Source organism: Lygodium microphyllum, chromosome 26 (genome assembly GCF_053477565.2).
Source record: "Lygodium microphyllum isolate KBCC chromosome 26, Lygodium_microphyllum_v1.1.10, whole genome shotgun sequence".
Lineage (NCBI taxonomy): Eukaryota > Viridiplantae > Streptophyta > Polypodiopsida > Schizaeales > Lygodiaceae > Lygodium > Lygodium microphyllum.
In genome coordinates, this window is record NC_141160.1 from 71097488 (window position 1) to 71125375 (window position 27888).

The window sequence follows — 27888 nt, forward strand, 5'->3', positions numbered from 1 at the left end:
CATGAGGTTGACACAATAAGTATGCCCATAATCTGGGTTCTTTGATGGAAGTTAAGATAAGCCTTACCTATACTATGATTATCAGGTTGTCTTGATCCTGTGCAGATTTCTGTGGCTTGTTGTATTACCAGGATTTATGGGTTGTCTCATGACTTTATCAAATTGAGGTGATTGTGATAAATCTTATTGAATATATTTGGTGTGTAAGAAAGTGCTCACCATTACTTATGTTTACTTATAAAGCGTTTGATAAGCTTGCACAATTTACAATGATGGCTTCAAGTTAGGTCATTTTTCTGGCAGAATAGCTAATTGATAGCAATGAGAACCTACATGCCTCATTTTTATATACTTTTGATATCTTAGCTTCTGTAAGCTTCTACCATTCCTCCTCTTGTCCTATGCAGGGCAAAGCCTTGGAATGAAGTGACTTTGACATTAATAGAGCGCGCCACTACTTTTATTGTTAGGGTTTTGGAAGAAGATGTGGTCCAACTGTGCACTCTAGGTAGGTTACTCTAGTCCAATATAGCACTAGATTTGATCATGCATGGGATTTAGACGTGCATTTAGAGGGATGCTCCTAGATCCACCGGCTCAGACTTTATTCATTGAGCTTAGATTTCTTTTTGCTTGCAAATTAATGATGTCCTTAGAATAAAATATCTTAAGGCAAGGTACAAGATTAGTCTTGTAATGGACTTCCAAGATTTAACCAATATAAGTTTAGAATGAAAGTCTAGTACAAGGCTTGAGTGAATAACTGCCAAACAGTCAATGATTCAAAATGAAAGAAAATACCAGAATTGACTATGCTAAGGAAAGCATCTTTGCTCCTCATAGTCTTTGAATCATGTTGTAATCTCTCCATATCTCTTTGAGAGTGTGGACAATCTTTTGCTATGTCTTGGAGAGTCTCTCTTGAGTAGATATATCCAATAATTCTAAGTGTAGCTAGGTGGTCAAAATGTACTAAGCATGATACTAGCTATTGTTCCCATATGTGACGATCTCCCTTGGTCCATTTTGTTTGTGAGACGTTTGGTGCAGTTATCTTGCTTAAGATTTGACCCAAAATGAGATTGGACTAAACCCTTGAGCATCCTCATAACCCTAGATGGTGGCTCTGTATGTGGCCCACGCTACTGTCCCCACATTACAATCAGTCTCTACTGTCCCATGAGGGACTACCTTGAGGGCTCTCCTTTGTACCTCTTGAGCTCTAGCATAGTCCCATAAGCAACATCTCTAAGTCTCCTGTGACTCGCCACATATGGCACAAGCAAATGGGAACCTACCATACCAAGCCAGGTGCCAACTAGTTGTTGGAAAATGGCAGCCAGCTATGGAGAGAGAGAGGAGAGACAATGACAGCAAGAGAGTGAGCTGAAGCAAAAAGAGTAGTGTACCTGCTAGAATGAAAGATAGAGTGAAAGTACAACTTGTGTTTACTATACGTGGCCCACGCTAATGTCCCCACATTACAGTCATAGTCTCTACTGTCCCATGAGGGACTACCTTGAGGGCTCTCCTCCGTACCTCTTGAGCTCTAGCATAGTCCCATAAGCAACACCTCTAAGTCTCCCCTGACTCGCCACATATGGCACAAGCAAATGGGAACCTACCATACCAAGCCAGGTGCCAACTAGTTGTTGGAAAATGGCAGCCAGCTATGGAGAGAGAGAGGAGAGACAATGACAGCAAGAGAGTGAGCTGAAGCAAAAAGAGTAGTGTACCTGCTAGAATGAAAGATAGAGTGACAGTACAACTTATGTTTAGGTCAAGGGTTGACCTAACCAGCCATCCACCAACTAACTAGAGTTAGGTTTATTTTACTCTAGATCCTAGTGTCACTACTTTAAGTTTCTAAGACACTAGGTGTACACACTTTACATGGACACTTTAATAAGTGTCCACACCACACAAATTACATTGGGCGGTGCCCATAGAATCGGAAAATTCTAACACCCCCCTGTAGTGCCAATGTGATGAAGTACAAGGATGATCAATCACCAAAGGGTAACAAGTTTAAGGACTTTGAAAAGCCTCAAACTTCTCGCGTGGTAGTGCCTTGGTGAAAATGTCTGCAACATTTTTTTGTGTGGGTACATACATCAAGTTGATCTCTCCTGCATAGCATCTCTCTTTGACATAATGGTAATGCACCTCTATGTGTTTCGTGCGAGCATAAAACACAGGATTTCGTGCTACTGCAATAGCATTTTGACTATCAGAAAGAATGGGTGTAGGACTCTCCAATGGTAAATGTAGATCAACTAACAATCTGCGCAACCATACACATTCCATTGTTGCCATGAAGGTTGCCCTGTACTCAGCCTCACAAGACGAGGTAGCCACTGTAGGCTATTTCTTACTTAGCCATGAAATGCATGAACGGCCTAGAAAGAAAGTGTCCACTAGTAGACTATCTAGTGTTTGTATCACCAGCCCAATTTGAATCACTCTAAGCTTGTAATTGCAAGTCTTCCCCCTAGGAAATAATAATGCATGTGACTGAGTACCTTGCAAATATCTGAAGATCCGCTTAACAGCTTGCCAATGTATGGTCCGTGGGCTATGCATATACCTGCTCACTTGAGATACTGCATATTGAATGTTAGGGTGTGTGTTGTAAAGATAAATAAGACAGCTGGCTGTAAACTGCAACATCAGACATCTCTTCACTATCATGCATAGAAGCTGCTCTAATATCAAAGGTTGGAAAATGGCAGCCAACTATGGAGAGAGAGGGGAGAGACAATGACAGCAAGAGTGTGAGCTGAAGCAAAAAGAGTAGAGTGTAGTTGCTAGAATGAAAGATAGAGGGAAAGTACAACTTATGTTTAGGTCAAGGGTTGACCTAACCAGCCTTCCACCAACTATCTAGAGTTAGGTTTCTTTTACTCTAGAGCCTAGTGTCACTACTTTAAGTTTCTAAGACACTAGGTGTACACACCTTACATTGACACTTTAAGAAGTGTCCATACCACACATTACATTGGGCGCTGCCCATAGAATCGGCAAATTCTAACACTAGTAAGCCTTTGGGTGCTATCAACCATTGAAATAGTGTAATCTACTTGGGCCTAAAGCTCCACACAAGTCAAGAGTGTTGGCACGATGCCTTGTCCAATCCAATGTTGGGTAGCCATGAAACCACTCTAATCTTGGTCATTACAATCCTCCTCCCTAAGCTAGTTTTACAATAAAAAAATGAACATCCTAGGGCTCACTTCAAAGGAATCTCTCCAAACCCACTCCCATAGGTTCCATTGTAGTCTTTGAAGAAGTTGCTTCTACGATAGGCCTAGTATATCGTACAATCCATCATGCATGTGATTGGATTAGGGTCCAATTACCATCTCTTTTCATGATGAGCCACCACTTAGATCCTTTGGCAAGAGCATATGGAGAACTTTGATTGATTGAGATCTTCTTTCATGATGCTACCATCCTCTTACAATAAAATAGTTAATACTCTCCCCCCCTCCTCTCCCCTCCCCACTTTTGGTCATGTATAATGGAATGGCCGGTAATAAAATGGGCACGACACATATTGAGATATTCATCCGTCATCATTTGTGACATTGTCCAACTTTTCAGTCACTCTAACATAAACCGGTAGTGACGGCTTCAAAAAGAATGTCCATTGTCTCCTATTGTAAATAGACCCATATGACAAGGTATGTGTTTGTAGCTGTTGTCCACTTTAGGGCTACACTCTCAATAATGGTCTCCATAGTGGTTGTGCCCTCCTTCAATACCTTGAAGTCTTTGTCCTTGTGTATCAACTGGTAAATGTAGAAAAGTGGACCACTCCCCTGTAATAGAGGGATGTATAGAGAACCTCCCCAAAAGAAGTCATGTTTTATGTCTGGTGGTGTGGTTTGACTCTATCCTCAAAAGATGCTTGAAGAGAAGTGGCTGCCTCATCTTCTCTTCAAAAGTGGTTGGAGCAATTTGATGAGGTCCTAAAGATATGGATATCCAGGCTGAATTAATAGCAACTGTGAATCTGACATCAAGACCTCCCCATGCTTTGTAGCTTTGATTTACTTTAGAATTGACTGAATGCTAGGCTGCCAGAGACCCTTGTGAGCAGGAATGATGATCTCTAGAATTCATAGCACTAATTTTTGCCATGACTCACCAAGAAAAAGACCCCACACAACGAGCTTCCAGACCAAGAGGAATTTGTTCTGATAATGTTGATCTATACCCCAAAACTGCATTTAGATTGTGGCTGAATGATAACATCCCAAGTCAGTCTCATGGATCTTACAGTTAGTCTGATCTGTCTAGTACTATCCAGCATGTTCACCCAGCTCGTCTGATGGCTGCCCATCCATTGTTGCGCGGAGTCCAAAAGTGACAGTTGGAGTTCAAAAAGTGACAAATTAGGCAATTGTTTTCTTCCCATTTCCATGTGGTTTTCTAGCCTACTCTCTCTCTCTCTCTCTCTCTCTATTTAAGAGCTGGAGCCAGCTTGGCAGGGGTGTTGATACCGATATTACTGTATGCAGATGATATTGTTCTCATTTCAGATTCACCGGAGGGATTGCAGTGCCATCTAGATGCTTTGCACATCTTCTATAGAGATAAAGACCTCACAGTGAACCTTGGGAAGACTAAAACCATGGTTTTCAATACTTCAGCAGCAGGGTGACTAGATCTATGTACCAGTTCACATTTGGGGGAGACATACTGGAGCATGTGAGGGAATATGTCTATTTGGGAGTCACCTTCTCTGGCCCACGTTTTTCGTTGAGGGGCATCAGAGGCACGTTTGGCATGTGGATACGTAGCACTAGGGATACCCGAGAGTCAATGTGCTCACATACAGTTCCAGGAGCCCTGCACCAAACTCTGGTTGTTTGACACCCTAGTCACACCTACATTACTATATGGAGCAGAGGCATGGGGTTGTAGCTTGTACCACAGGCATCTTAGCTCACTCACTGATCAGATTGGAGTAGAGAGGGATTATTATGATGGTTGGGATAGCATGGAAATGCCATTGATCATGATGATAGCACGCATGATTAGGAGTAAGCCCTCCACCCCACATCCCATTGTTAGAGCAGAGCTAAGGGCAGCACCTATAGTTATGGAGGCACTCTTCAGGGCAGTGACCTTTTGGCACAGACTATGGGAACTTCCACGCGATAGATACTCTAGATTGGCACTCATCTCATCTAGACAACTAGCAGCAGGAGACGAGAAGAACTGTTGGTTTTCACAAATGGCTATTTGGATGAGCCTACATGGTTTGTCTTTCACCTTTGGATTATAGCCTTGACTGCCCTACACTTTCTCTCAGCCAATTAGAGTTGAACCAGGTGATCAGAGCTGATATCTTGAGGATTGAGATAGCAAGGACATGGATCCATCCACCACTCCCTCTAGGATCGAGGATGGAGTTCTACAGGAGTCATTTCTTGTGTCTCTCTGATGATGGTTTCACTATTTGGCCAGCATATATGGACACCCATCTCTCCCATAGCGTACGGGTTGCTATCGGAGAGATTCGCACCTTCTTACATAGGCTTCAAATGGAGACGTGCAGATGGACAAATAACCTAGCAGAGGATAGGACTCGCCAGCTTTGTGGTTGAGAGCCTGAGACGGAGGAGCACTACATATGCATATGCACAGTATACTATGACATACGAGGACGGTACCACTACCTCTTCCGTGATGGGTTTGGACCCCTTTGTCGCGTCATGGAGTACGAGGACCAGAGACACCTAGGTCTTTTTCTCTTGGATCTCGAGAGGCGCCGAACTGCACTACTGTGAGATAGGAGGCCAGCTCATCCAGAGGGACACACATAGAGAGCAGTGACAGACTTCTTCTACTGAGCCGACCCTACTGACACTACCAGCCTAGCAGAGACAGCCACCCCGCCAGACACCTTACAGGCCACACCATGGAGTCACGTTGGATAGAGCCATTTCCCTTCGTCGAGCACGACGACCCTGTCTACCAAGACTACGTCTGAGGAGGCCACATCACAGTCGGCAGATTAGAGCCATTATCACGAGACACCGAAGACTCACCACCAGGCATATCAGTGAAGCAGCTGGGACTGGATCATAGCTGAGATCATGTGCAGATATTGAGATCAGCTACAGCCCATAGTCTCCACCACACTTTTGTACATGGTTTTCTCCTTTCCTTTCCTTTCTTTCCTATGGATGGAACAACCCTACACATGGTTCAACCCTAGTATAGTCCCATCGTATAGTTATTTTCAGTATTGTTTCATAAGCCACCCACTTATTTGTAATGTTATCTTTACCTTACTGATGAGATGACATAAGACATGGATGTACTTTGGATTTTGTCTCATAGGCCACATTGGCCTTATGTAGACGTTAATATATATATCTCTCTCTCTAAACTTGAAGTTTGCAATGTGGAACTGTAATGGAGCCATGAGGAGTGATGTAGGACTACTCCAGGACACCTTTACTGACAGGTTTATCATCTTATATATAAAGACATACTAGAGTTCGGGCATGCACTTGCCAGAGGTGAGAAGCTACAAATGGGAAACGGCACACTGCCCTAGAGCCTAATCATGAATGGGGACCAAAGGGTTTGGAGGAGTGGCTGTACTATATAGGGAGGAGCTACAACATATGGTGTAGGGCACATAGAGGGATGAGGAGGCTTGCTTTATGTGGATCCAGATACATACAAATCGCCCCTGTGATATATACATGACAGTGTGCTACTTTACTCTAGCGAACTCCCATATGCACGATAGTGGGGAGAGTCACCATATTTACCACTCCATGAGGATATTGTTATCTATTCCAGTATCGGAGATGTCCTATTGGTTGGGGACTTCAATATTTGCACAACATGGAGATAGGTTCCCTTCAAGAGTGAGGACCACATGTACAGAGAGAGAGCACTAGAGGAGATGGGGCTTAGCCAGACATAAGAGGACACACCCAGGTGCACAGTTGATGGTGACCATCACCTAGCCTTGGGAGGTGCACATGGATTATCCATCCTTAGTAGCTTGGATAGATGAATGGATCCAATGCTTTCACATGCTTTCCACATAAGCATGCATTCAGATGTATAGGAGGAGGCCCCTCTCAAGGATTTATACAAAGACAAGGAGTGAGCATGGTGGACTATCTCTTAGGGTCCTTATCTCTCATCCTTGACATAATCTTTTAGAGCGTCCCCTCGTCCACTAGCGGTGGTAGCCAATGATGCTTACTTACAGTTTTCCATCACCTGTAGACATGATGTGATCCCTCTAGTGAACAACCACTTGAGATTCCCCGAATACCACTTCACGAGATTGACAACGAGTGCCTATTCAAATCATCTCTATTGGAGCTTGTAGGAGATGGATCCCCAGATGCCCTTGGAGAACTTTACAGCCAACCATGCTTACATACAATTTACCATCACTTGCAGACATGATGTGATCCCTCTAGCGAACAGCCAACCGAGATTCCCAAGGTACCACTTCACCAGATTGACAGCGAGTGCCTATTTAGATAATCTCTATTGGAGCTTGCTGGAGATGGATCCCCCTTTGCCCTTGGGAGAAGTTATAGTATAGCTTGCTGGAGCACTTCACGCCTTAGCTGCTGTGTATTTTCCCCACGTATCCCCCCATTCCACCCCTCTGGGCAAGAATGCCCCACAGAATATTTGTGTGGGAGCTTTCGCTCAACCGTCAAGACCCATGGACCGCTTATTGTTTCAAGCGTTCCAAGCGAGCTCTAATGGCTATCTCTCACCTAGCCGACGCGCCGTCGATCCTACGAGTGTAGTGAGCTTACCTTGATGCTTGATCGAGTATCCTCCTCTCTCTTGCACTCCGGTAGCTCCACGATTCTTGATGCTAGCTCAAGCATCCTCAAGCCTCCTCCATCTCCACGCTCCATCCTCCATAGCCGCGCGTGCAAGAGAAGAGAGGAGAAGAGAAGAGAAGAGGAGATGGTGAAGAGCTTCACCCTCTTGATCCCTCACTCCCACACACACTCACTCCCTCACACTCGCACTCCCTCTCTCAAGAGCACACACAAGCAAGAAGGAGAGAAAAAGAGAGGAAGAAGAAGACTCTTTTTGCCACACACCAAAAGAATGAGCTTCTCATTCACTTTTCAACTTTATATACAAAGCCCTAAATCCTTTTTGGACGGTCATCCCCTTTTTCCTTTTTTACATGGCCGGCCGTAGCCTAGGCCATTTTTCCTATTTCCCACCATTCTAATTTATCCTATTCCCAACTAATGCGTACACTTTGCACAGGAGCGAGCTTGACGCTCTTTTACAAGGATTCGGGGGTGCTTCCACATTTTAATGGTGCACCCTTTTACTCTTTTGTTGTGTCGGGGCGACACCGAGACTTTCTGAGGGTCGTGCCTGAACATTTAAATTTTTCAGAGTCTGGTTACCGGTCAAGGCGCCTTTTTCTGCTTTTATCCTGCGTTTTTTTTTGCTATTTCCTTAGTTTTTCCATTTTCCGCTCCTCTGTGCTGCGGGAAACCCGGTAACATTACCCCCCTCCTAGCCAAGTGCCAGTCTCATGGCACTGCGGTGGGATGTAGTGGTTAGTTAGGTTGGCTGCTAGGCGGAACAAGTAGGTGGATGACACTGCTTCCAAGGGGGTTGTGTGAATGACAGGTGATGGAGTTTAATGACGATGATCAGGAGAGATTCCGGCGTGCTTTAGGCTCCATGAAGATGCTCGGCATCTTTCACATAGTTGTGGTATCCGTTATGTAGCCGGTCGTCCCTCGAGCATCAGAAACGCTTGAAGCAATAAGCAATCCCTTAGGAGGATGGTATTGGAGGGATTTATTTTGGAGAAGGCCCCCCGAACTCTGTCTTGACAAAGATATGGTTTATCGTTCCATGGAAAATTTGTGTCTTTGATTTGAAGATCTTTGTCTTTGAGTTAAAGGTCTTCGTCTTTGAGTTGAAGGTCTTCAGTACTACGTTGAAAATCTTCAACTCTGCATTGAAATTCTTCAGGCTTGTGGAATCAATAAGCGATCCGTAGATCTTGAGGCGTTGGGCATGCATCTTTGGAAGATGAGGTTCCAAGATCTATGCCAATGGCAGATCTATCGTGACTTGGTTCAATCATGGTAGCAATCAGCAGGCAGATGGCTGGACACCGGCACATGGAAAAAGTTTTGGTCAGTAAAGGATGCCGTGGGTGATCCTCTTTAGCGGAGTAGCCATTTCTTGAAACTTGAACATAACCTGCAAGAAAAGTTGTGCACTCCCTAAGGGGCGTGTCTGCCTCTCCGTGTAGTGTGTGGTGTCCGTGGCAGTGGGACTGGGAGATGGGTCTAACCTTGGGCAAGCCCTTGGTAATGTCCCATACTTGAGGATCCAGTTAGTGTGTCGTTGGAGGTGCGGTGCAGGTCTTAGGGTGACAGGTCTGAAAGTCCTGCCCTTGATGTGCCCTAAGCGTGAAGTGGGGAAGGGGCTAGGAAGAACCCTAGGTGCAATGACGGCGGTACACGACGAGGCGAAGGGGTTTTTAAAAAAGAAAAATTTAAAAATAATAAATAAAGAGGCTTATACATGGATACATGTGATACAAGGGCATGACGGGAGTTTACTCCTCGTCATCAGAATGGCGGGTAGGGGATGGTGGAGGGCGGGGGGCCTTGTTAAGAAAACTGCGACTCAACAAGTGCCCTTGAGGTTGAGGCGGGTTTTGAGAGTGGTGGTGGAAAGGAAGGGGTGGTTGCACTGGGTGAATTTGCTATCGCTCATATCTTCGAGCAGTGCAATACAGAAGGATGGCAAAAGAGTAGCGCGCATCATGAGGCGAGTCATGGTGTTGCTATCTATAGCGTTGGAGTCGAAGTAGAGGGGTGGGAGGTGGCGTTCTTGAGGTGCGGACTCTTGGTGGACTAGGACCCTAATTAGTCTAAGATAATTACAAGTGGTTATGAAGGCGGGGTCAGGACAGGAGGTGAACTCACTAAGAAATCTATCTATAGAGCTGTACAAATCAGGGAGGGTAAAGAGGGTAAAGAGAAGGGCATCCTTATGGGAGGTGCTATTGGCGTTATAGATAATGGGAAAGTCGAACCTGCCGTGGATGGACGGATTAAAGTCGACCCCTACCCTTCGAGGATACGGCATGAAAGTGGGGTCGTTTCTCTCAGAAGGGAGGGTGTTACAAAATGCCATCCATGCGTCAAGGTTGACGTAAAAAATGCATCGTCTCTAGGTGGGTTGGCAATTATAGCCTTCCACCGATCTAGGCACCTGGAGGACTTTATCCTACCAAAATTTGCGGTCCTCGGCTCCCCAAGCAGTTGGGTTGGCCTCTCGCTCCGCTATCCACTTGGCCTTGAGCCTTGCACCCATGGCAATCACGTCGTTTATAAGTTAAATGGGCATTACTCTGTTTAATGTAGCGGGAAACTCAAAGCTCAAGTCGAAGGGATCGCGAGTACATTCCTGCTGTTCCCAGATAATCAACTCGGCATGGAATTCAGCAGGGAGATCTTCAGGACGCGGTAGGAGAGGGGCCGATTGTCTTGGAACAGGTCTTACGTTCAGCTTTTTCCTTGCCTTCTCTACCATTTCTTTCTTGCGGTTAGCCTGGGCTACTTTCCTCTCAGCAGATGTGTCAGGGGGCTGCACTTCCTCTTGTTGTGGCGGAGGGGGTGGTGGGACGTAGTCCTCCTCCTGAGGTCCCAGATCAAACTCTGGTTCACCCCCTTCTGCTTGCACGTCTTCCTACGCCTTCGCCTCTGTGAAGCCAAGTTCGTCTATTTCCTGCGCCGTCAGGCTTACTTGTGCAAGATATCTTCTTTGCTCCTCCAGGCTCTGCGGCGTGCCTCCTAGCTGCAGTGGCAGATGCAGGCCTGCTGTTAGGGCTCTGCGTGCAATGGCTAGCTTCTTCCGCAGCTAATCATTGGGTTCGTTTCCTTCTGGTTTGGTGGAGTGGAGCAGTGCATTGAGGAAGGTGTGCTGCTGGGCTATCATGGAGAGCTGGGCCGCCTTTGTCTGATTCTCAGCCAGCACCCTATCTCCTTCGGCTTTGGCCAGCCGGCGTGCCAAGTCTCGTATTCTCCCCTCATTATGATCAGCCCATTCTTTTGCTCTTTTTTCCATATCTTCCAGGCTCTCCCCCTGATGGAGGGTCATAGCCATGAGTTGTTGCTGCTGGTCCTCGAGCTCGCGGTGCAAGCGGGACTGCTCCTGGCGTTCATCGGCGATCTGTGCGTTGAGCTGGTCCAGCTTCGCCTGCATCCTTCGCACCTGCTCTTCTCTTAACTGGTCCAGCTCTGCAGCCTCCTGTCTGATCTTGTCAAGCTGGTTTTGTGCTTTCAGGTTGACTGCAGAGAGCTGGTCGTTCCTACGCTGCAGGTGAGCATTGGTCTCCCTTTCTCCGTTGAGGGGCTCCATCCAGATTTTTCTCCTTCCTTCCCAAGCAGCGTTACGTTCCTTCAGGGCTTTTGATTCCTCTGCATCCTTATTGCTGGCTTCCTCCCTGAGCGCAGCGATCTCCCTTTGGTATTCTGTTATCTGCTTTGTTTTTCCCAGCTGGAGAGCGGCTCCTGATTCTCGTTCTGTTGCCAGCTCCTCCCTGGCTGTTCTCCTTTCTTCCCTGGCCCTTTTTAGCTGCGAGAGCAGCTCCTTAACATATTTGTCGTATTGGCCTGCTGGAGGTGGGGGGTGGGACATGGTGGCGGTGGTGACAGCGACTTCTGTTTTCTGCCTCTTTAGCTCCGGCCTTGGCTCCAGATCAGCCGTGGCTGTCCTTTTGACTCCTGATGTTGGGGTGGCCACGCCCATTTCTCTTGCCAACTCCCGTTCCACCAGGAATTGCAGCCAAGTGACCACGTTGCTCTCATTGACTTTTGGGGTGGAGCCTCAGGTGGCGGTGGCAGTGGGTGTTGTCATGATAAGAGTGGCTAGCGTGGAAGGTATGAAGAGGGGGGGGGGTTTGGCATCATCGGTTCTTTGCCTTTTCCCTTTGCCGGGGGCGGGGGTGTGATTTCCGGCACACTGGTACTGGAACTAGGTGCCTCTGTTTGGTGTGGGCTCTCTGCGCCTTCCTCGTCTCTTTTGTGTTGCTCCTTAATGGAGCGACGGGTGGCCAGCGCTATTTCTTTCTCTTCCTTCCTTCTCAGCTCCTCTTCAGTCTTCTTTTTTCTCTCCTCCTCATCCTTGATTGACTCCCTTCGAGCCCTCTCCAGATCTTCCTTCTCTTTCTTCTTGCGCTCCTCTTCCCTCTTTCCATGCAGGGCTTTGGTTCGTTGGTCTGCGTGCCTCTGTGGGCTGCCCTGGGACTCTCCCTCTTCGTCTTTGTCAGTCTCCGTTTCGTCTGAAGACCTATGTTGCTCTTCTGTGTGAGGTGGGGATTGTGACGGTGACTCGTCACTTTCTTCGTCGCCTCCCTTCTTGTCTTCTTTTTCTCATCCTTGCCCTAGTGCTTCTTGGATTATGGCCGTAAGGACGCCTCCAAACCCTATGGTTGCGGCTTTGGAGGATGATGCCTTGCGGGTTGATCGGGACGATGGGGATTCCCCTCCAGCGGCTCTTCCTCCTGTTGCTAGGGCCTTAGCCGAAGCCTCTATGGTTCTCCTCACAAACCCATTAAGGTTCACCTCGTCCAGCGATTGTGCCGCAATGCTGTCGAGCAGAGGTACGTTGATCCGACTCATTATGCTGTTGCACCTCTGGCTTGAGAGCAAAGCGTGCACCATTTTTTTGCTTGCAGCTGGATTTCTAGGTTTGGGATGTCTGCCAGACTAATCCCATCATTAGTATGGACCTTCACCTTGTCCATTCCCAACATGGCGTAGATGTCCCTCTTCGGCTTTCTTTCCACCTTATTCGGCAGCCCTAGCGCCCTTTCCACCAACTCTGGGGTCAGCTCGATCTGTACTTGCCTGGTGGCTTCATTCTCGCGCACCGTGATGGTGCCTCTGTTCCTGTTAAAGGTGCACAAGAAGTCGGCGCACTGGGTGTAGTCCACCCTCCGGCCCATTGCGTCTAGGTATTTCTGCAGATGGCACTGATCTATGATTTGGCGCACTGCCAGCTCTTCGATGGCCACGTCTTCAAGGTTGACGAAACTTTAACTGGTTGAAGGCTCTCGTCTGCACCGTGAGGCCGTACTTCGCTTGCTCCTCCTCCGAGAAGGGGAGCTTGTCCGCTTTGTCCTGGCTTGCCATGATCGCTACCTGCAAGTTCAGCCGTTTCCACTATTAGTGTTTTTGACAAATAACTTGCTGAAAGAAGAAAAGCGTAGCAGATTTTATTGAGTATAGCCTTAACTTTTTTTTTCAGACTTTTACCATTACATCTTAGCATTGCATTTCAAATTTTATTGACGTTTCATACTTGGTTTACTTTTTAGATTCCACCTTACCCCCTCCCCCTTTGGAACGAGAAGAATCCATCCCAGGATTGGAGGTTGAGAGGCCAAGGGCGTTCAGCATAACGGGTGTGGGTCTATTTGTGCAGGAGCCAAGCATAGAAGTTGGGGTTATACTCTAGTTGGGCTTCCCTGTCTAATTCTAATGGGCGGATATCGACGTGCGTGATGTATGTCAGAACATCGGTTAGGAGATCGCCAGAATCGACCCGACTTGCAATGTGGAGCTCTTCCTCTGTGAAGAGGCGGTCAAGGTAGGGATGCCCCTTGATGTGCTATTCCATGGGTTGGCCACGAAGAGTGGTTAATACTCGATACGAGGTTGGCGCGACGTAGGTGGGGTCGTACTCTGGTGTTTTGATTGCGCGGTGCTGCTCAGCGTTGGTCATTATGCGGCACCCCTCAACTTCCCATTGCAGCCTAAGAGTGTACCAACGCTTCAAAAACGTGGAGTCCGTATCGATGAGCTTGGATAACTCAGTGATTTCCTGATCAGTGATAGCAGAAGTGGTGCGCTGATCGTAGGATGTGATGAGACGTTGTTTAATGGCTTGCTCTTTGGAGATCTCGCTGTTGAGCAACTCAGCAGCAGAGCGAGAAGCTTTTGCAAATGCGAATTCAAAAGTCTCCCAAGAGCAAGGCATATTGCGCACTTCCGTTGCAAAGGGTTCTTCTAATAGACCCAAGTCCAAGCGGTCATAGCTGAGGGCTAGTGACACGAAGGTGGCATTGAGTCGTTTAATGCAGTCCACCACATCATCGCCGGTGTCCTCGGCAAGGTCAGCGGCTAGCGCTAGAAATGATTTTCGTTCATAGGAGGGCGTAAGGCCGACGGGCGGTCGAGGTTTGCTAGAAGTAGAGGCCTTGACAATACGTAGTTGCGGTTGGGAGTTTCCTTAAGCTTGCAGTTGGGCTGTTTGGAATATGGGTAGATTAGGGTCAGCCACAACGGGTGGGCTGCTGCAATCAGCTTTGCCGTGGGGAGTCGGCTTAACTTGGTTGGGTGATGCCGCCTGTGATGGTGGCTGTTGCTTGGGCTGATAGGTTTGTGCGACTCTCTTGGGCCGAAGCGTAGATGAGCCGGATGACTGGGGCTCTGGAGAGCACTGCGGCCTATGGTTTTGAGGCGTTGGGGGACGTGGGCTGATCAAGCTTGAGGGTGGCGTATGAATAGTGCCCTTGGCCGTGGGGACCTTAGGGATCCATAGCCAGGTATTTCCCTCGTAGTAGCCTTGCGCCTGCAAGATGGCTTTAGGGACCCATCTTTGCTTGATCACGCGGCGCTTCCTATGGTTGCGTCTTGGCCTCCTAGGTTTAGAGTTCTGGGTCTTATGAGGATAGGCGTGTCGACTCCTAGGCGGTTGTTGCGGTTGTTTAGGCACCCATTGGAAGCAAGGCTGTTGGGCCTTCGCTTTGGTCTCTGCGCGCTGCGGTTTATGGAAGTCGGGGAGTGGCAGCCGCGCACTACTCCCCTCCTTAGTCTTGTTGACGGATGTTTCTACCGGTGGCTTTGGGGACAGTGATGGTGTCGCGCAGCCCTTGCTGAAAGCTGTGACAATGCGCACGTTGCCTATTGCTACACTGCAACTCATAATTAACATTGCAACGAGTCTGCTTTTTGAAGGTTCGCCCCAGCAGTGACTCCGTGCCTGCGTCTGAAGCACTTGGCGACACGTAAAAAAGCATTGGGACAGTCTCAGATTGGATAGAAACGGCGACTCTGCACTTGCCGAGAAGTGCGTATGATTGAGCCCCATATGGGTTTAATTTAGCAGTTGTGGGTTGAAGTAGTGGTTTGCCAAGTTGGATCCAATGCTTGTGGGTTAAGACATTGAAGTCTGCTCCCTCGTCGATCAAGGCGTTGAAAGCGCATGTTTGCTTGGCAGTGACCGTGACACGGAGGTAAGCGGGTTCTACAGCTTCCTCATCATCTTCGTTGATTTCAGTGATTGTAGCCACTCGTAATTTAACCGGCGGTTCTAACAATGGTGGCTCATGCAAAGGATGCGTGGGAGGGAAGTACTTCTTGACATGACTGCCATTGAAAAAGCCTATTCCCTCACTGTCTAGTGTCTCAAGCTCGACATTGCCGGTTCAGCTGATTGCACGAACCTTAAAGGGTCCGAGACCTCTGAATTTCATTTTTTGCTTATGCCCTTTAACTGAGTAAAGGAGCACTAAGTCACCCTGTTCAAACTCGCACTGCTTGACATGCTTGTCAAACCAGCTCTTGCGTCGGGCTTTCTCACAGATAAGCGCGTGGGTGGCTAGAAGACGAGTTTCTGATAGGCGTTCTAGCTCGACCAGGCGTTGCGTCCATGCCTCCTTCCCTTCCTATCGTTCTTGGAGTGCTATTCTTAGGCTAGGAACGAAGAATTCTAACGGTAGAATTGCCTCAGTTCCATAGGTCAGCCTAAAGGGGGTTTGCCGATAGCTGTTTTATAAGCTGTGCAGTAGGCCCATAAGGCTGCCATCAGCTTGTTGTCCCAGTCGCTTCGTGAGGCTGAGACTACTTTAGTCAGGACGTTGATAAGAATCTTGTTAGTTGATTTTGCCTGGCCATTAGCCTAAGGGTAGTATGGTGAGGATTTGCGATGGATGATGAGAAAGGTGGATAGGAGGTGTGCTACCACTTCGTTGATGAAGTGTGTGCCTTGGTCGCTAACCAGTTCGATGGGGCAACCGAAGCGCGAGATCACTTGCTCCCATAAGAACTTGGCAGTCATCCTGGCGTCGTTTTTTTCGTGTGGCTCTTGCCTCTGCACATTTCATGAGGCAATCTGTGGCCACGACGATGTACTTGGCTTGTGAGTACTGCGCCGCAGGAGTGATGGGTCCTACAAAGTCAATTTCCCATTTTTCGAAGGGTTGGCGAGCAATAATTGGGGTCAATTCCATTTGATCTTTACGAATCGGGACTTTTGTCTATTGGTACTCGTTACAATGCTTGACGAATCGCTTGGCGTTGTGGAAAAGTGTGGGCCACCATAGTTGAGACTGCAGCATCTTCCGTACTGTCGTGTCTCTATTAAAGTGTCCTCCCGCAATGCCGCTGTGCAATCTGTCTTGCCCTAGCCTATAGAGTTGGCCTGCAATCAGCTGGTAGGGCTGGATCTTTAGGATCAAGTGCCTAAGTCGTACATTTTCTATTGGTCGCTCAGGTAGTCCGTGCTCGAGCACTTGGACTATGTCGTCCGCCCAATATGGTGTTAGATCAGCCTTAAATAAATCTCTCGTTGGACAGGTGGAATAAGTGGGCGTCAGGTAACTCGTCAACGATGCCTTGTCCAGCGGCTTCTCCTGTGGGGATGCGTGACATGTGATCAGCCATGCAATGCTATTTTCCTCTTCGTACTACCACGGAGAAATCAAACTCCAGAAGTAGGAGGAGCCATCGAGCTATGCGTCCTGTAGCACAAGGTTTGTTTACTAAATAGAGCAGGGCTTGATGGTCCATGAAAAAGATGAAGGGTGTGGCCAATAGATAATGCCGGAATTTCTTCACAGCGAACACCATGGCTAATCCCTCCCTTTTTGTTGTCGAGTAATTCATCTCCGTCTCAGTGAGTTGTCTGCTAGCAAAGCTCACTGGGTAATCTAAGTTGTGCTCACCAGGTTGGCACAACAGTGCCTCCACGGCAAACTTAGAAGCATCGATGTGCACGTGGAAGGTAATGGTCCAATCTGGGGCTCGTAGAATTGGTGCTGTTGTTAGAGCCTTTTTCAATTCTTCGTATGCTTGTTGGCATGCCTCGGTCCACTCGAAGACAATCAGCAGCTTGTACAATGGTTTGGCGATCAGTGCGTAGTTCAGTACAAACCGCTGATAGTATCCTGTATGGCCTAAGAAGCATTGAACTCCCTTGTAATTAATTGGGGGTGGAAGGTCAACAATAACCTTGACCTTTGAGAAGTCAGTGGCAATGCCGTTCTTCGATACCACGTGTCCTAAGATGCATCCGTGCTTTACCCAAAACTGACACTTCAAGGGGTTCAAGGAGAGATGATATAAGCGACACCGCCTCTAACTCCTTGCGAAGCATGTCCTTAAAGATAGTGCACATGAGACTTTGAAAAGTGGCAGGGGCATTGGTCAACCCGAAGGGCATGACTATGTACCGTGAGAAGCCATCCAGAAAACTGTAGGCTTCCTTGCTTGCCACCCTCTCAAGCATGTGCTCGGTGTTCGGCAATGGATAGTTGTCTCTCTTTGTAGCAGCGTTCACTTTCTTGTAATTGACGCACACTCGGATTTTTCCGTTCTTCATCATCACGATGACTATGGGTGATACCCAGTCTGTGTGCTCAATTTCTTAAATGAATCCAGCTCTCATCAGCTTGTCAATTTCCTCTTTGACAGCATGAGCGTGTTTTGGATTCATAGGGTACGGTCGCTGCTTGACCGGTGTTGCGTCCGATGTGATGGGTATGTTGTGAGTCACAACACTCGGATCTACCCCCTGTAGCTCTTCTAAGGACCAGGCAAACACGTCTACATACTCTCGCAAGAGAGTGACAAGACTTGTTTCTTCTTCACCAGTCAAGTCGTCGGCAATGAATACTGGTCGGGGTGTTTCCCCATCCTGGGCTAGGTCTACCTCCTTGATCTTGGCTGGTCCTTCGATTGGTTCGCTCGTCTGCCCTTGACGTTTGGCGCTTAACAGAACTACTACCCTATCCTCTTTTTTGAATTTCGTGAAGCGTTTAGGGAGGTCGCGCGGCTTTCGTTGTTCTTCTGATCGTGTATCCTTGGGTTGCTTTGCCTTTTCCCGCCTTAACTGTCTGCGCCTCAGGTGGACGGGTAGGTCCCCCTTGGTGCGTCTGGTTATGGGCAGCCTAGGGATCTCTGGATCACTGTCCGAAGTAACTTCCGATTCAGAGTCAAACCCTCCATCTTCGCTAGAAGAGGTGGTCTTTCTTGGTGGCTGCAGTTCAGATGGCGATTCGGTCCTAAGTATTGATGTCGTTCCTGGGTGGGCTAGGCCTGCTTGCTCAAGGTGTATGGCTCCTATGCATTCCAACCAAGCGCGATCACATTCCATGCGCATGACTCCTCGCTCTACTCTAAGGGCCTGCCTTCCCTGCGGTTTGGCGTCTGCTCGTATCCGCTCAATTTCTCGTCCTTCAATGTCGTATTCTACGGTATCTACTTCACCCTCGCTCTCATCACTGAAGGATTGGCAGTCTTCGTATTCGTCGCTGGAATCTTTGTCATCCGACTGCTCGTTATCTCCTAGGGCTTGGTATGCCTCGTGTCGTTGGTCAGGAACTAGGGCCCATTTATACATGAGGTTTAAATCGTGCACCCTGGTCCATTGCCACTTGGATTCCTCTAAGAGATCCTGGAGTGTTTGAAATTTGCAGCTGGGTTGCTGGCTAGCTGGTTCGTTAGGTATTCCAGTATCCCCTGGAGTTTCCTTTTGTTGGAAGGTACGTGGAAGGTGACAGGCTTAGGCTTTCCATGGAGGCTTGCTGCCATCATGCAGACTGGTGTAGAGAGTGCTTTGTTGGTCTTGCCGATCGTTTTGATGGCTTGCTTGTACGCCTCATGGTCTGAGAATGGCAGGTCGATTGTAGCGAGAACGTGTATCCAATCCCGCTCATCCTCTGGGCATGGGATATACTTGGTTAAGGGCCCATAGGGCTTCTTGACCTGAGTGTTCCCTTTGAGCATAGCAGAGATGGCATCTAGGTCGATTGGTGAGGTCTTCCAAGTGTCCATCTCTATTCTTACGGCGTCGGTTCTATTCCCAAGGAAGATCAAGATGTTACCCCAATCTTCGATGACTCTAGCGTTGCGCATCCAGGGTTGGCCTAATAGGACATCGTAGTCCACTCCCTTCATGACTATAAAGTTGACAGAGAACTGGACACCTGCGATCTTCACTGGCCAATTCTTCAGTGCCCCGAATGGCTTCACTCTCATACCGTTTGCTAGCGTGACATTAAACCTAGCAGCTTCGACAGGCGGGTTTCCCCAAGTCTGAAGCACTGCGTGGCTAAGCACACTAAACCCAGCTCCCGTGTCTACGATTCCCTTTCTTGTTGTGTCACCCAGGGCTAGGACCGGCAGGATAGCGTGCATCTCAGAGCTTTCCCAAAAGGCATTGACATGCAAGGATTTAGGCACGGAGTGCAGCGTCAAACTTGGCAATTGCGTTTCTGCATCCTGGTCTCGAGGGTCTGCCGTGACCTGCTCCTGTGATCCCTCGACCCACTGCTTAAGGTCTTGCCATAGGGTAGGGTGCTGCTTAAGCAGATCTCCCAGGCTAAGTGTTACAAGGGTGGTCACTAGCGTGGTCAGGAGATCATTAGATACTCGTCCTTCCCCTAGCCTAGACTGTTCGGGCCAATGGCCGCGGCTGATCTGCGGCTCTGTCACGTCTAGGCTTGGTCTTAGCGGCACTGCTTGTGGCACAGTTGCTTTTGCCGACTTAGGTTGAGGCGGTGATATTGGCGTGCTTACGTTGGAGAGGTCATCGATTGCGTCCTCTATGATGGGCTCAACGTCTTTGAGGTGCTGTTGGGCCTCCTTTACCCATTCCTTCACCTTTTCTATGGCCTCTAACTGTCGCTTTGGATGCGGGTATTCCCCTATCTTAGTGCTTCCCTTTTCGGCCGTCTTAGGGGCTAAAGTCTCTGCCTCTGCATCTGAAACCTTTCTTCCCGCAGGCAGAGTCGTAGCACTCTCGGTTTTTAGTGCGACTTTAGCTTCCGATCTCTTCTTTTTCCGCCTGCGGCTTTTCTTCTCTATGGAGGTTGCGTCAAGATTGCTAGGTCCTAGCAGAGAGATGCCGGCCTGCTTCGTTTGGGCTCAGGTAATGACCCGCAATGGGATAGACGTGGCCTCCCCATCGAGGTTTTCGACACCAAACAGTCCCAATGGGACAGATGGCAAGTTGGCTGAGCTAGAGGATGGCTTTTGCTTTGGGCAATCTATGAAAAGGTGGGTGATTCCGCACTCTGCGCACCTTTGGTCGGCCTTATCTCTGTTTTGCTGCTCTCTTTTAGGCAGCGTGATGGAACATGACCGGGGTGACCGCAAGTCCAACAGGTGATTGGATTCTGCGGCTGCCCTCCTAGGGCTCTACCTCGTCCTCGTCCTAACGCCATCACCGGCACGGGTCGATAATCCATGAGGACCGTGTTGCCCTTATCGTCGTGCGAGATGTAAGGGTATATGTAGGTCTCTTCATCATTCGGCTCCTCCACGTAGTGTACTGGAGCGTCGCTCGGTGGGTGGGTCACGTAAGGACCAGGTGGTCTAGGAATGCCTGTAGGATTTATGTCCATTCTAGGGACGGCTGGTTTCATATCATTAGGCGCGGGAAGAGTCAATGGGGCTCCCCTTCCGAAGAATGACTGCGGCCTATTTGCTAGATAAGGCTGGCCGTAGGGTTGCGAGTATGGAAGTCTTCTTGGTAATCTACAATGCGCGACATCATGGCCGAACCTACCGCAGTTGGCGCAAGGTCTTGACACTCGGCCGGCAAGTGGTTTCCGCCACAGTACATGTATTGGACGTGTGGGTGCGTTGGTCTTCTCAACATGTCTTGTAACTTGGCTAATTCCATCTTGACCTCAGCCAAGCCCTGGTCTGTCTCGGTGGCCTTCCCCTTATCTTGGGATGATGGGATTGACCGCTCACTAGAGGCTGATGTTCTCTCTGAGCTTCGCGAGTTGGTCTCCTTGAGACTTGAGCTCCTGGAGCCCCGCTCTTTCAGTATCATCAACTCTGATGGCTTCCTCAAACACTCTGGCAACCGCGTCCCGCTGCAAGCTTGAATTGCCTGCCAAAGCCTTATACAACTCCTCGTCTCGAATTCTGCTGATGAATACAGTTGAAACTGCTCTGTCAGTCGGTCGCTCGCCTAGAGGGATTCTCTTGAAGAGACTCCTTACATGGGTCATGTAGTCGCGGATGTCCTCCTTCTCTTTCTGCTTGACGTTCATCAAGCGCACCAGCAGGTTATTGGAGTTTTCCGGGCTCGGCGAATCTCTTGACGAAGAGATCCTTGAGACTATTGAAGTTGGCTCGCTCTACGGCATCCAGGCTTGTATACCACGTCCTACCCTTGTCGCCTAGGCAAAGCCCGAATGCTTGCGAACGTTGAGTTTGGTCGTTGAGGCTGTTGGCTTCGCAAACTTGCTCAAACTGCTCAACAAAGCTGTATGGGTCGTCCTGAGGTTGGTACTTATCGAGTTGCTTGGCAACAATGGGTATTTTGGCCTGGCTCTTTGAGCCTTGGTTTGCCCCTAATCTTGTGAGCAGCGACGTCGCTAGTGCGGTGGCACTCTGCTCTACTGCGGTATTATCGAGCAGCCATTTCATGAGGAGCTCGCTCAACGTTAAGTCTCCCTCCAGTGCTCTCTCATGGTCCGTTCGGTTTCGGCCAGCCAAGTTTAACACTCGCTGCACCTCATGCAGCTCCATGCTTTGCCTTTGGCTCCTAGCCTGCTGATCCCTATTGTACTCTGCTATGCCCTGCAATGCCTTGCGGGCTAGCCTTCTCTCCTCCTCTAGATCTGCAATGATTGCGTTTGCTGTTCTGCCGCGGTGCTCGTACCGGGCATGCGCGTCGTAACTGCTCACCAGCTGTTGAATAGCATCTGGGAATGTGTTCAAATCAAGCTCCTCACTAGACCGATGGTCAGAGCTCTCTTCCGTCATGGTTGAGTTCTTGCGCTCCACTACGCTGTCGATCAGGGTGAATAGACTTGACAGATCCTCGTTGTGGCGCTCCTTGCTTGGTCCTACCCTGCGCTTCGATGGTTTGTCTGTCTTGAGTCCTCTCTTATTGGTGGGTTCCTTGAGTGGTTTATCTGAGTGAGTTCCTTTGGTTATTGAATACAAACCTCAATTTATGGTCACTCGGTGAGTGTGTCGTTTCTCATGCACTTGTGCCCAATCAGGCTAGTAAAAGGGCACACCATTAAAATGTGGAAGCGCCTCCGAATCCTTGTAAAAGAGCGCCAGGCTCGCTCCTGTGCAAAGTGTACGCATTAGTTGGGAATAGGATAAATTAGAATGGTGGGAAATGGGAAAAAGGGCCTAGGCTACGGCCGGCGGCCATGTAAAAAAGGGAAAAGGGGATGACCGCCCAAAAAGGATTTAGGGCTTTGTATATAAAGTTAAAAAGTGAATGAGAAGCTCACTCTTTTGGTGTGTGGCAAAAAGAGTCTTCTTCTTCCTCTCTTCTTCTCTCCTTCTTGCTTGTGTGTGCTCTTGAGAGAGGGAGTGTGAGAGTGTGAGGGAGTGAGTGTGTGTGGGAGTGAGGGATCAAGAGGGTGAAGCTCTTCACCATCTCCTCTTCTCCTCTTCTCTTCTCTTCTCCTCTCTTCTCTTGCGCGCGCGGCTATGGAGGATGGAGCGTGGAGATGGAGGAGGCTTGAGGATGCTTGAGCTAGCATCAAGAATCGTGGAGCTACCGGAGTGCAAGAGAGAGGAGGGTACTCGATCAAGCATCAAGGTAAGCTCACTACACTCATAGGATCGACGGCGCGTCGGCTAGGTGAGAGATAGCCATTAGAGCTCGCTTGGAACGCTTGAAACAATAAGCGGTCCGTGGGTCTTGGCGGTTGAGCGAAAGCTCCCACATTTTGGTTCCGTTGCCAGGACCAACGGATTCAAGCTTGAGCACTTGCGCGCCTCATATCGAGCATCGAAGTAGGGTATTCATCCCCGAAACGGAGCTTGAGATAGGTAGGAAGTTTGGGTGTTTTTTATCTTCAAAACAGGTAAGTATTTTGGGATATTCTGGTTGTTTGATGATTGGAAAACATGGAGAAATTAGTTCAGTTTTTTGCTTTCGATTTGTGTTGTGTTTAGAGTAGGTTAACAGTAGGAAATCGCACCCGAGAGGCATAGGGTTTGCTGCTGTAAAACAGGGAGAAAATCAGGGAAAACAGGGGGAAAATGGAGGAAATGCGCATTTGAATGTGTAGGAATCGCAAGGACAGTGATCGGTAACATCCGGGTAATGTCCAGTAGGGTTATAAGTTCTTGAAGGGCAAGGGAATCCTCATTTGCAACCAGCTGAGAGTGAGAGAGAGAGAGAGAGAGAGAGAGAGAGAGAGAGAGAGAGAGAGAGAGAGAGAGAGGAGAGAGAGAGAGAGAGAGAGGAGAGAGAGTCACTGGGGGAGAGAGAGAGAGAGAGAGAGAGAGAGAGAGAGAGAGAGAGAGAGTTTGGAGCAGAGACGCGACGGACCTGTTCGCCATCGCCCGTGCCTGCAGGCCCCGCCGCCCTCGCCTGCGCCTGCAGGCCCCGTCGCCCTCGCCTGCGCCTGCAGGCCCCGTCGCCGTCGCCTGCGCCTGCAGGCCCCGCCGCCGTCGCCTGCAGGCCCCGCCGCTGCCGCCTGAAGGTCCCGCCGAAACCACCTCGCCCGTGTGCCCCCCCCTGCTCCAGCTCCGCCCGCACATCCTGCAGAGGTGCGTCTTGCCAGATTTCCGCCTCTTTACAAGTCGCCTCTGTCCACCATCGTCGAGGGCTGCATCGACGTCTGTTGCTGACTGTCGCGCCTGCTCCCGGAGCTGTCCAGACGCCCTGTTTCCCAGCTCCTGTGAAACCCTAAACCTGACCTTCGTCAGAGAGGCAGCGTCCGAAATCGCGTGCCCTCTGCTCTGTACACAGGAAAAGAGAGAGAGCGAGAGAGTGTGTCGGTCAGTCCTTCTGTGAGATCAGTTCGTCACACACGATGGCTGGTTTGGATCTGGATTTCCTAGACCAAACGGTGGCAGCACTTGGCCCGGACTGTGATGCTGAGGAACCCGAGGATATGGTTCCGTGCACTGAAGAATTGCCCCCGGGTCCTGACATCCAGCCTGCGGGCAAACGTTCCAAGCTCACCCCGGAAGAGATAGGCGTTACTCCCGATCGTTCCTATGTGCAGGTTGCTTCGGATCCGGCGGACTCTCAGGAGGTGGACTGGGAGCATCTGTTGGAATTTGCTAACACGCTGCTTGGTGAATATGTTCAACACAACCAGGAAGCCTTCTCTGCCTCTGCTCCAGACGATGTTCTGGAAGCTACCGTCGAGCCAAAAACTGTCCTACGCTCCTTTTCGGTATTTTATGATCGCGCGGTGATACTTTTCTTCACCGGTCGCATCCCGCTGCTTTCCCGTATTCGCCAATGGCTGCAGAGTCTGCTACAAGGGGACTGTGTTGAAGAGATTTTTGTTGGATCCCGGGGTTTTTTTGAGGTCCTCTTGAAAACAGAGACGCACCGTGCTGCTCTTCTGTCTAAACTGCCTTTGTTTTTTGATCGTCGCTTGGTTCATGTGGTTCCATGGCGCCCGATGGCAGATTTCCAGCGCCTCCTGCAACGTGAATGCCCTGTGTGGGTAGAAGTGGAAAATTGTCCGGCTGTTTATTGGCCGCTATTAAAGGATGCTATGGCCGCTGTGGGCACGGTTCTAGTCCCTCCTAGTCTCAGGGCTGTGAATCGCAACCGCTTGTGCATGTTATGGGATACTGCACGGAAACGGCCTGCATGGTTACGCCTCAATTGCTCTGGCATGCATCCGTTACACTTTCGTTTGACATGGGGCAATTTTGCTGGCCATTGCTTTTCCTGTGGACAGTTGGGGCACTTTATGGCTGAATGCCCCGAGCAACAACAGGTTTCAGATACAGCCCATGTTGCTCCGCCCATGGAAGATATGGTGTGTGATGCTCAGCCGCTGGATCCTACCCACCCGCCCCAAGTTCTGGCCAAAGGTAAACAACAGGTTTCGGGTCTGGATTCCCGTGCTACTGATTGGGTTGAAGTACGCGCCAAAAAAGGCAACAGGATTGGTGCTGGCATGGAGAGTACTGGGCCTTCTACCTCACACGATTCCATGCGAACATATATGCGCAGGAAGGAAATGATGTCGTCAGAGCGCTCTGCTCCTGCTATGGTTTCTTCAGCTCCCCGCCACCAGCCCGCCAGGAAAATGTATTCGGATCGTCTCAAGGGTCCACCAGCACAGCTGGCTTTTGATACAAGAGGCAACGTCATTACTCCGTGGGACCGTCGTTACCCACGTTCCAACCCCAAGCAAGCCGATATGCCCTCGACCTCCAAATCTGGTCCTCAGAACTCTTTTGCGGTGTTGGCAGATTTCTTGGACGAGGGAGTCCTGGACATTCTCGCCGACAAAGTCAAATCGAGGCAAGCTGTGCCTCGTACCTGATTGTGTTTTGTATACACATGAAGATAGCCACGTGGAATGTGCGAGGAATTTGTTCTCGCCACAAGCAACATGCCATGTGGACTGCATTGTATGAGAATCAGTGGGATGTCCTGTGTGCTGTTGAGCACAAGAGTCACAGTGACGCCGGTAAAGTTGTGGATTGCCATGGCTTTCGTTTGTTCTATGCAAGAACACAGGCCATGCATTATTCGGGTGTGCTCATGATTGTACATGCCAAATATCAGCCGGTTCTTATTAAAAATGATGTTCATGGCCGCTTTTTGGTGGTCGAAATCTTATTTGAAGGGGAAATCCTATGGTTACTTGGCCTCTATGCTCCGAATGATTCGTTATCTCGCCGGGAGCTTTGGCAGACTTTGCAGACTTCCTTGTCACTTGGCAGACGCGGCTTCTTCATGGGGGATTTCAATATGTGTGTTAATTCTTCCCAGTCGACATCGGAGCACTCGGTCATGGATGCGCCAGAAAGTCGTATGTGGCACGACTTGACTCTTGCTGTTCTTAAGCAAGATCTTTGGTCCTGGCTACACCCGTCTTCTCCAGGCTTTACTTTACATTCGGCCCAGTATGCCACAACATGGTCGCGGTTGGACCGCATATATATCATGCAGAATGATGATTTTCTGCCTGAGATGCTTGAAATAAAAGTGTTGCAGCAATATGTCTTGTCGGACCATTTCCCTCTGCAGTTCGAGTTGCTTGCACAACCCATTGCCCCCTTCAAGCAATTTCTGGAGAGACTCCCTTTGCGTTTCAACTCCTCCTACTTAAAGCATACAATTTTTCAGGGCTATATGCAGCAAATGCTTGACAGATTCTGCTTGGACTTTTCCTCTCAGGGCACTGCGTCATTTGAAAGATTGCTCTCTAATGTGCAGCGGGTTGCTCGGCAATATGGGATCTATCATGCCTCTCTTTGTCGGCGCCGTCGACAGGCAGCGGAGGACCTGCTGCTTTTAGTTTGCTCCCTGCTGATGGACACTCCGGATGATGCATTTCTGCTTGCACTGGCCCTGCGAGTGGCCGATCTTGTTAAAGAATTCCAGTTAAAATCGTATCAGCAGGCCAAATTGCAACATCTAACAGAGACTTTGCAAGACAGTGCATGTCAGACCCACAAGTTCTTTCGAGCCCTCCATGCCTCTCCTGCTCGAGAGAATTTGACCAGACTCGAGGATGCACAAGGCCACCTTATCCTGGATCCACAGACTATTGTGCATATGTGCAGGAATTATTTCCGTGACCTTCTCGGTTCCGCTTCTCCTCCTTCAGCCCAAATTACTCAGGCCCGTTCGGTCTTTTATGACCTGGTCCGCAATCAGTTACCCCAGGACATGCAAGCTACTCTGGAGTCAGATATTGGTGAAGCAGAGGTTATGGATGTCTTGTTACACTTGCCCAAAGATAAAAGTCCGGGTGGGATGGTCTCACCAATGAGTTCTTTGAAGCTTTCGCTACCCAACTGGCGAAACCATTGCAGGCTCTGTTTCAGCAGGTGTGGGAAACGGGGATCATGCCTCCCTCATGGAAACAAGGCCTTATTAAACTACTTCCAAAAGTTCCTTCTCCATCCAAGTTGACACACTGGCGCCCCATTTCTTTGATGGGTTCCATGTACAAAATCTTTTCCAAAGTAATGGCGAATCGGCTCCATCAGCATCTCCCTGCCCTTGTGCACCCTCTCCAGTACGGTTTCATTAAGGGCCGAAATATTCTACACAATGTTTTGAATGCCCAATTGGCCATTGATTATGCCCGGCCTTCTAATCAGGAGGTGGTGTTGATTCAACTGGACCTGGAAAAGGCTTTTGACTATCTGGATTGGTCTTTTGTTGCTGACCTTATGTCTGCTATGGGCTTTGGTGCTCGGATGTCTCGCTTGATCTACACCATTAGTGCTGCGGCGTCTTCGCGAGTCATGCTGAACGGAGGTGTTACTGAGCCATTTGTCCTTTCCCGTTCTGTCAGACAGGGGTGCCCTTTGAGCCCTTTATTCTTTGCCGTTGCGACACATCCAGTTCTTTCCATGTTATCACATATGGCCGCCTCTTCCCAGTTGACCGGACTGTCGCTTCCTACAGGGCAACATTTCATTAGCCAATCCCTGGCAGATGATACTTTTATGATTTTGCGTGCGGACAAGGATAACCTTCGAAAAGCATTGGATGTTTGGGGTCTCTTTGGCCAGGCGTCAGGCCTTCGTATCAATCCGCTCAAATCAGCCATTCTAAGTTGCACGGAGTCGGACTTGCAGTCCTTGGACTGGCAAGGTCTGGTTGTTCCTCGAGGTTCTA

The 27888-nt window shown here is 49.1% G+C and overlaps 1 protein-coding gene across 3 annotated transcripts in view; it reads left to right on the plus strand.

Annotated features, from left to right (window-relative positions):
* The window catches only part of NDC1 (NAD(P)H dehydrogenase C1), a 167472-nt gene that overhangs the window by 60205 nt on the left and 79379 nt on the right, over nucleotides 1–27888 (plus strand). The gene's annotated exons all lie outside the window — the stretch shown is intronic.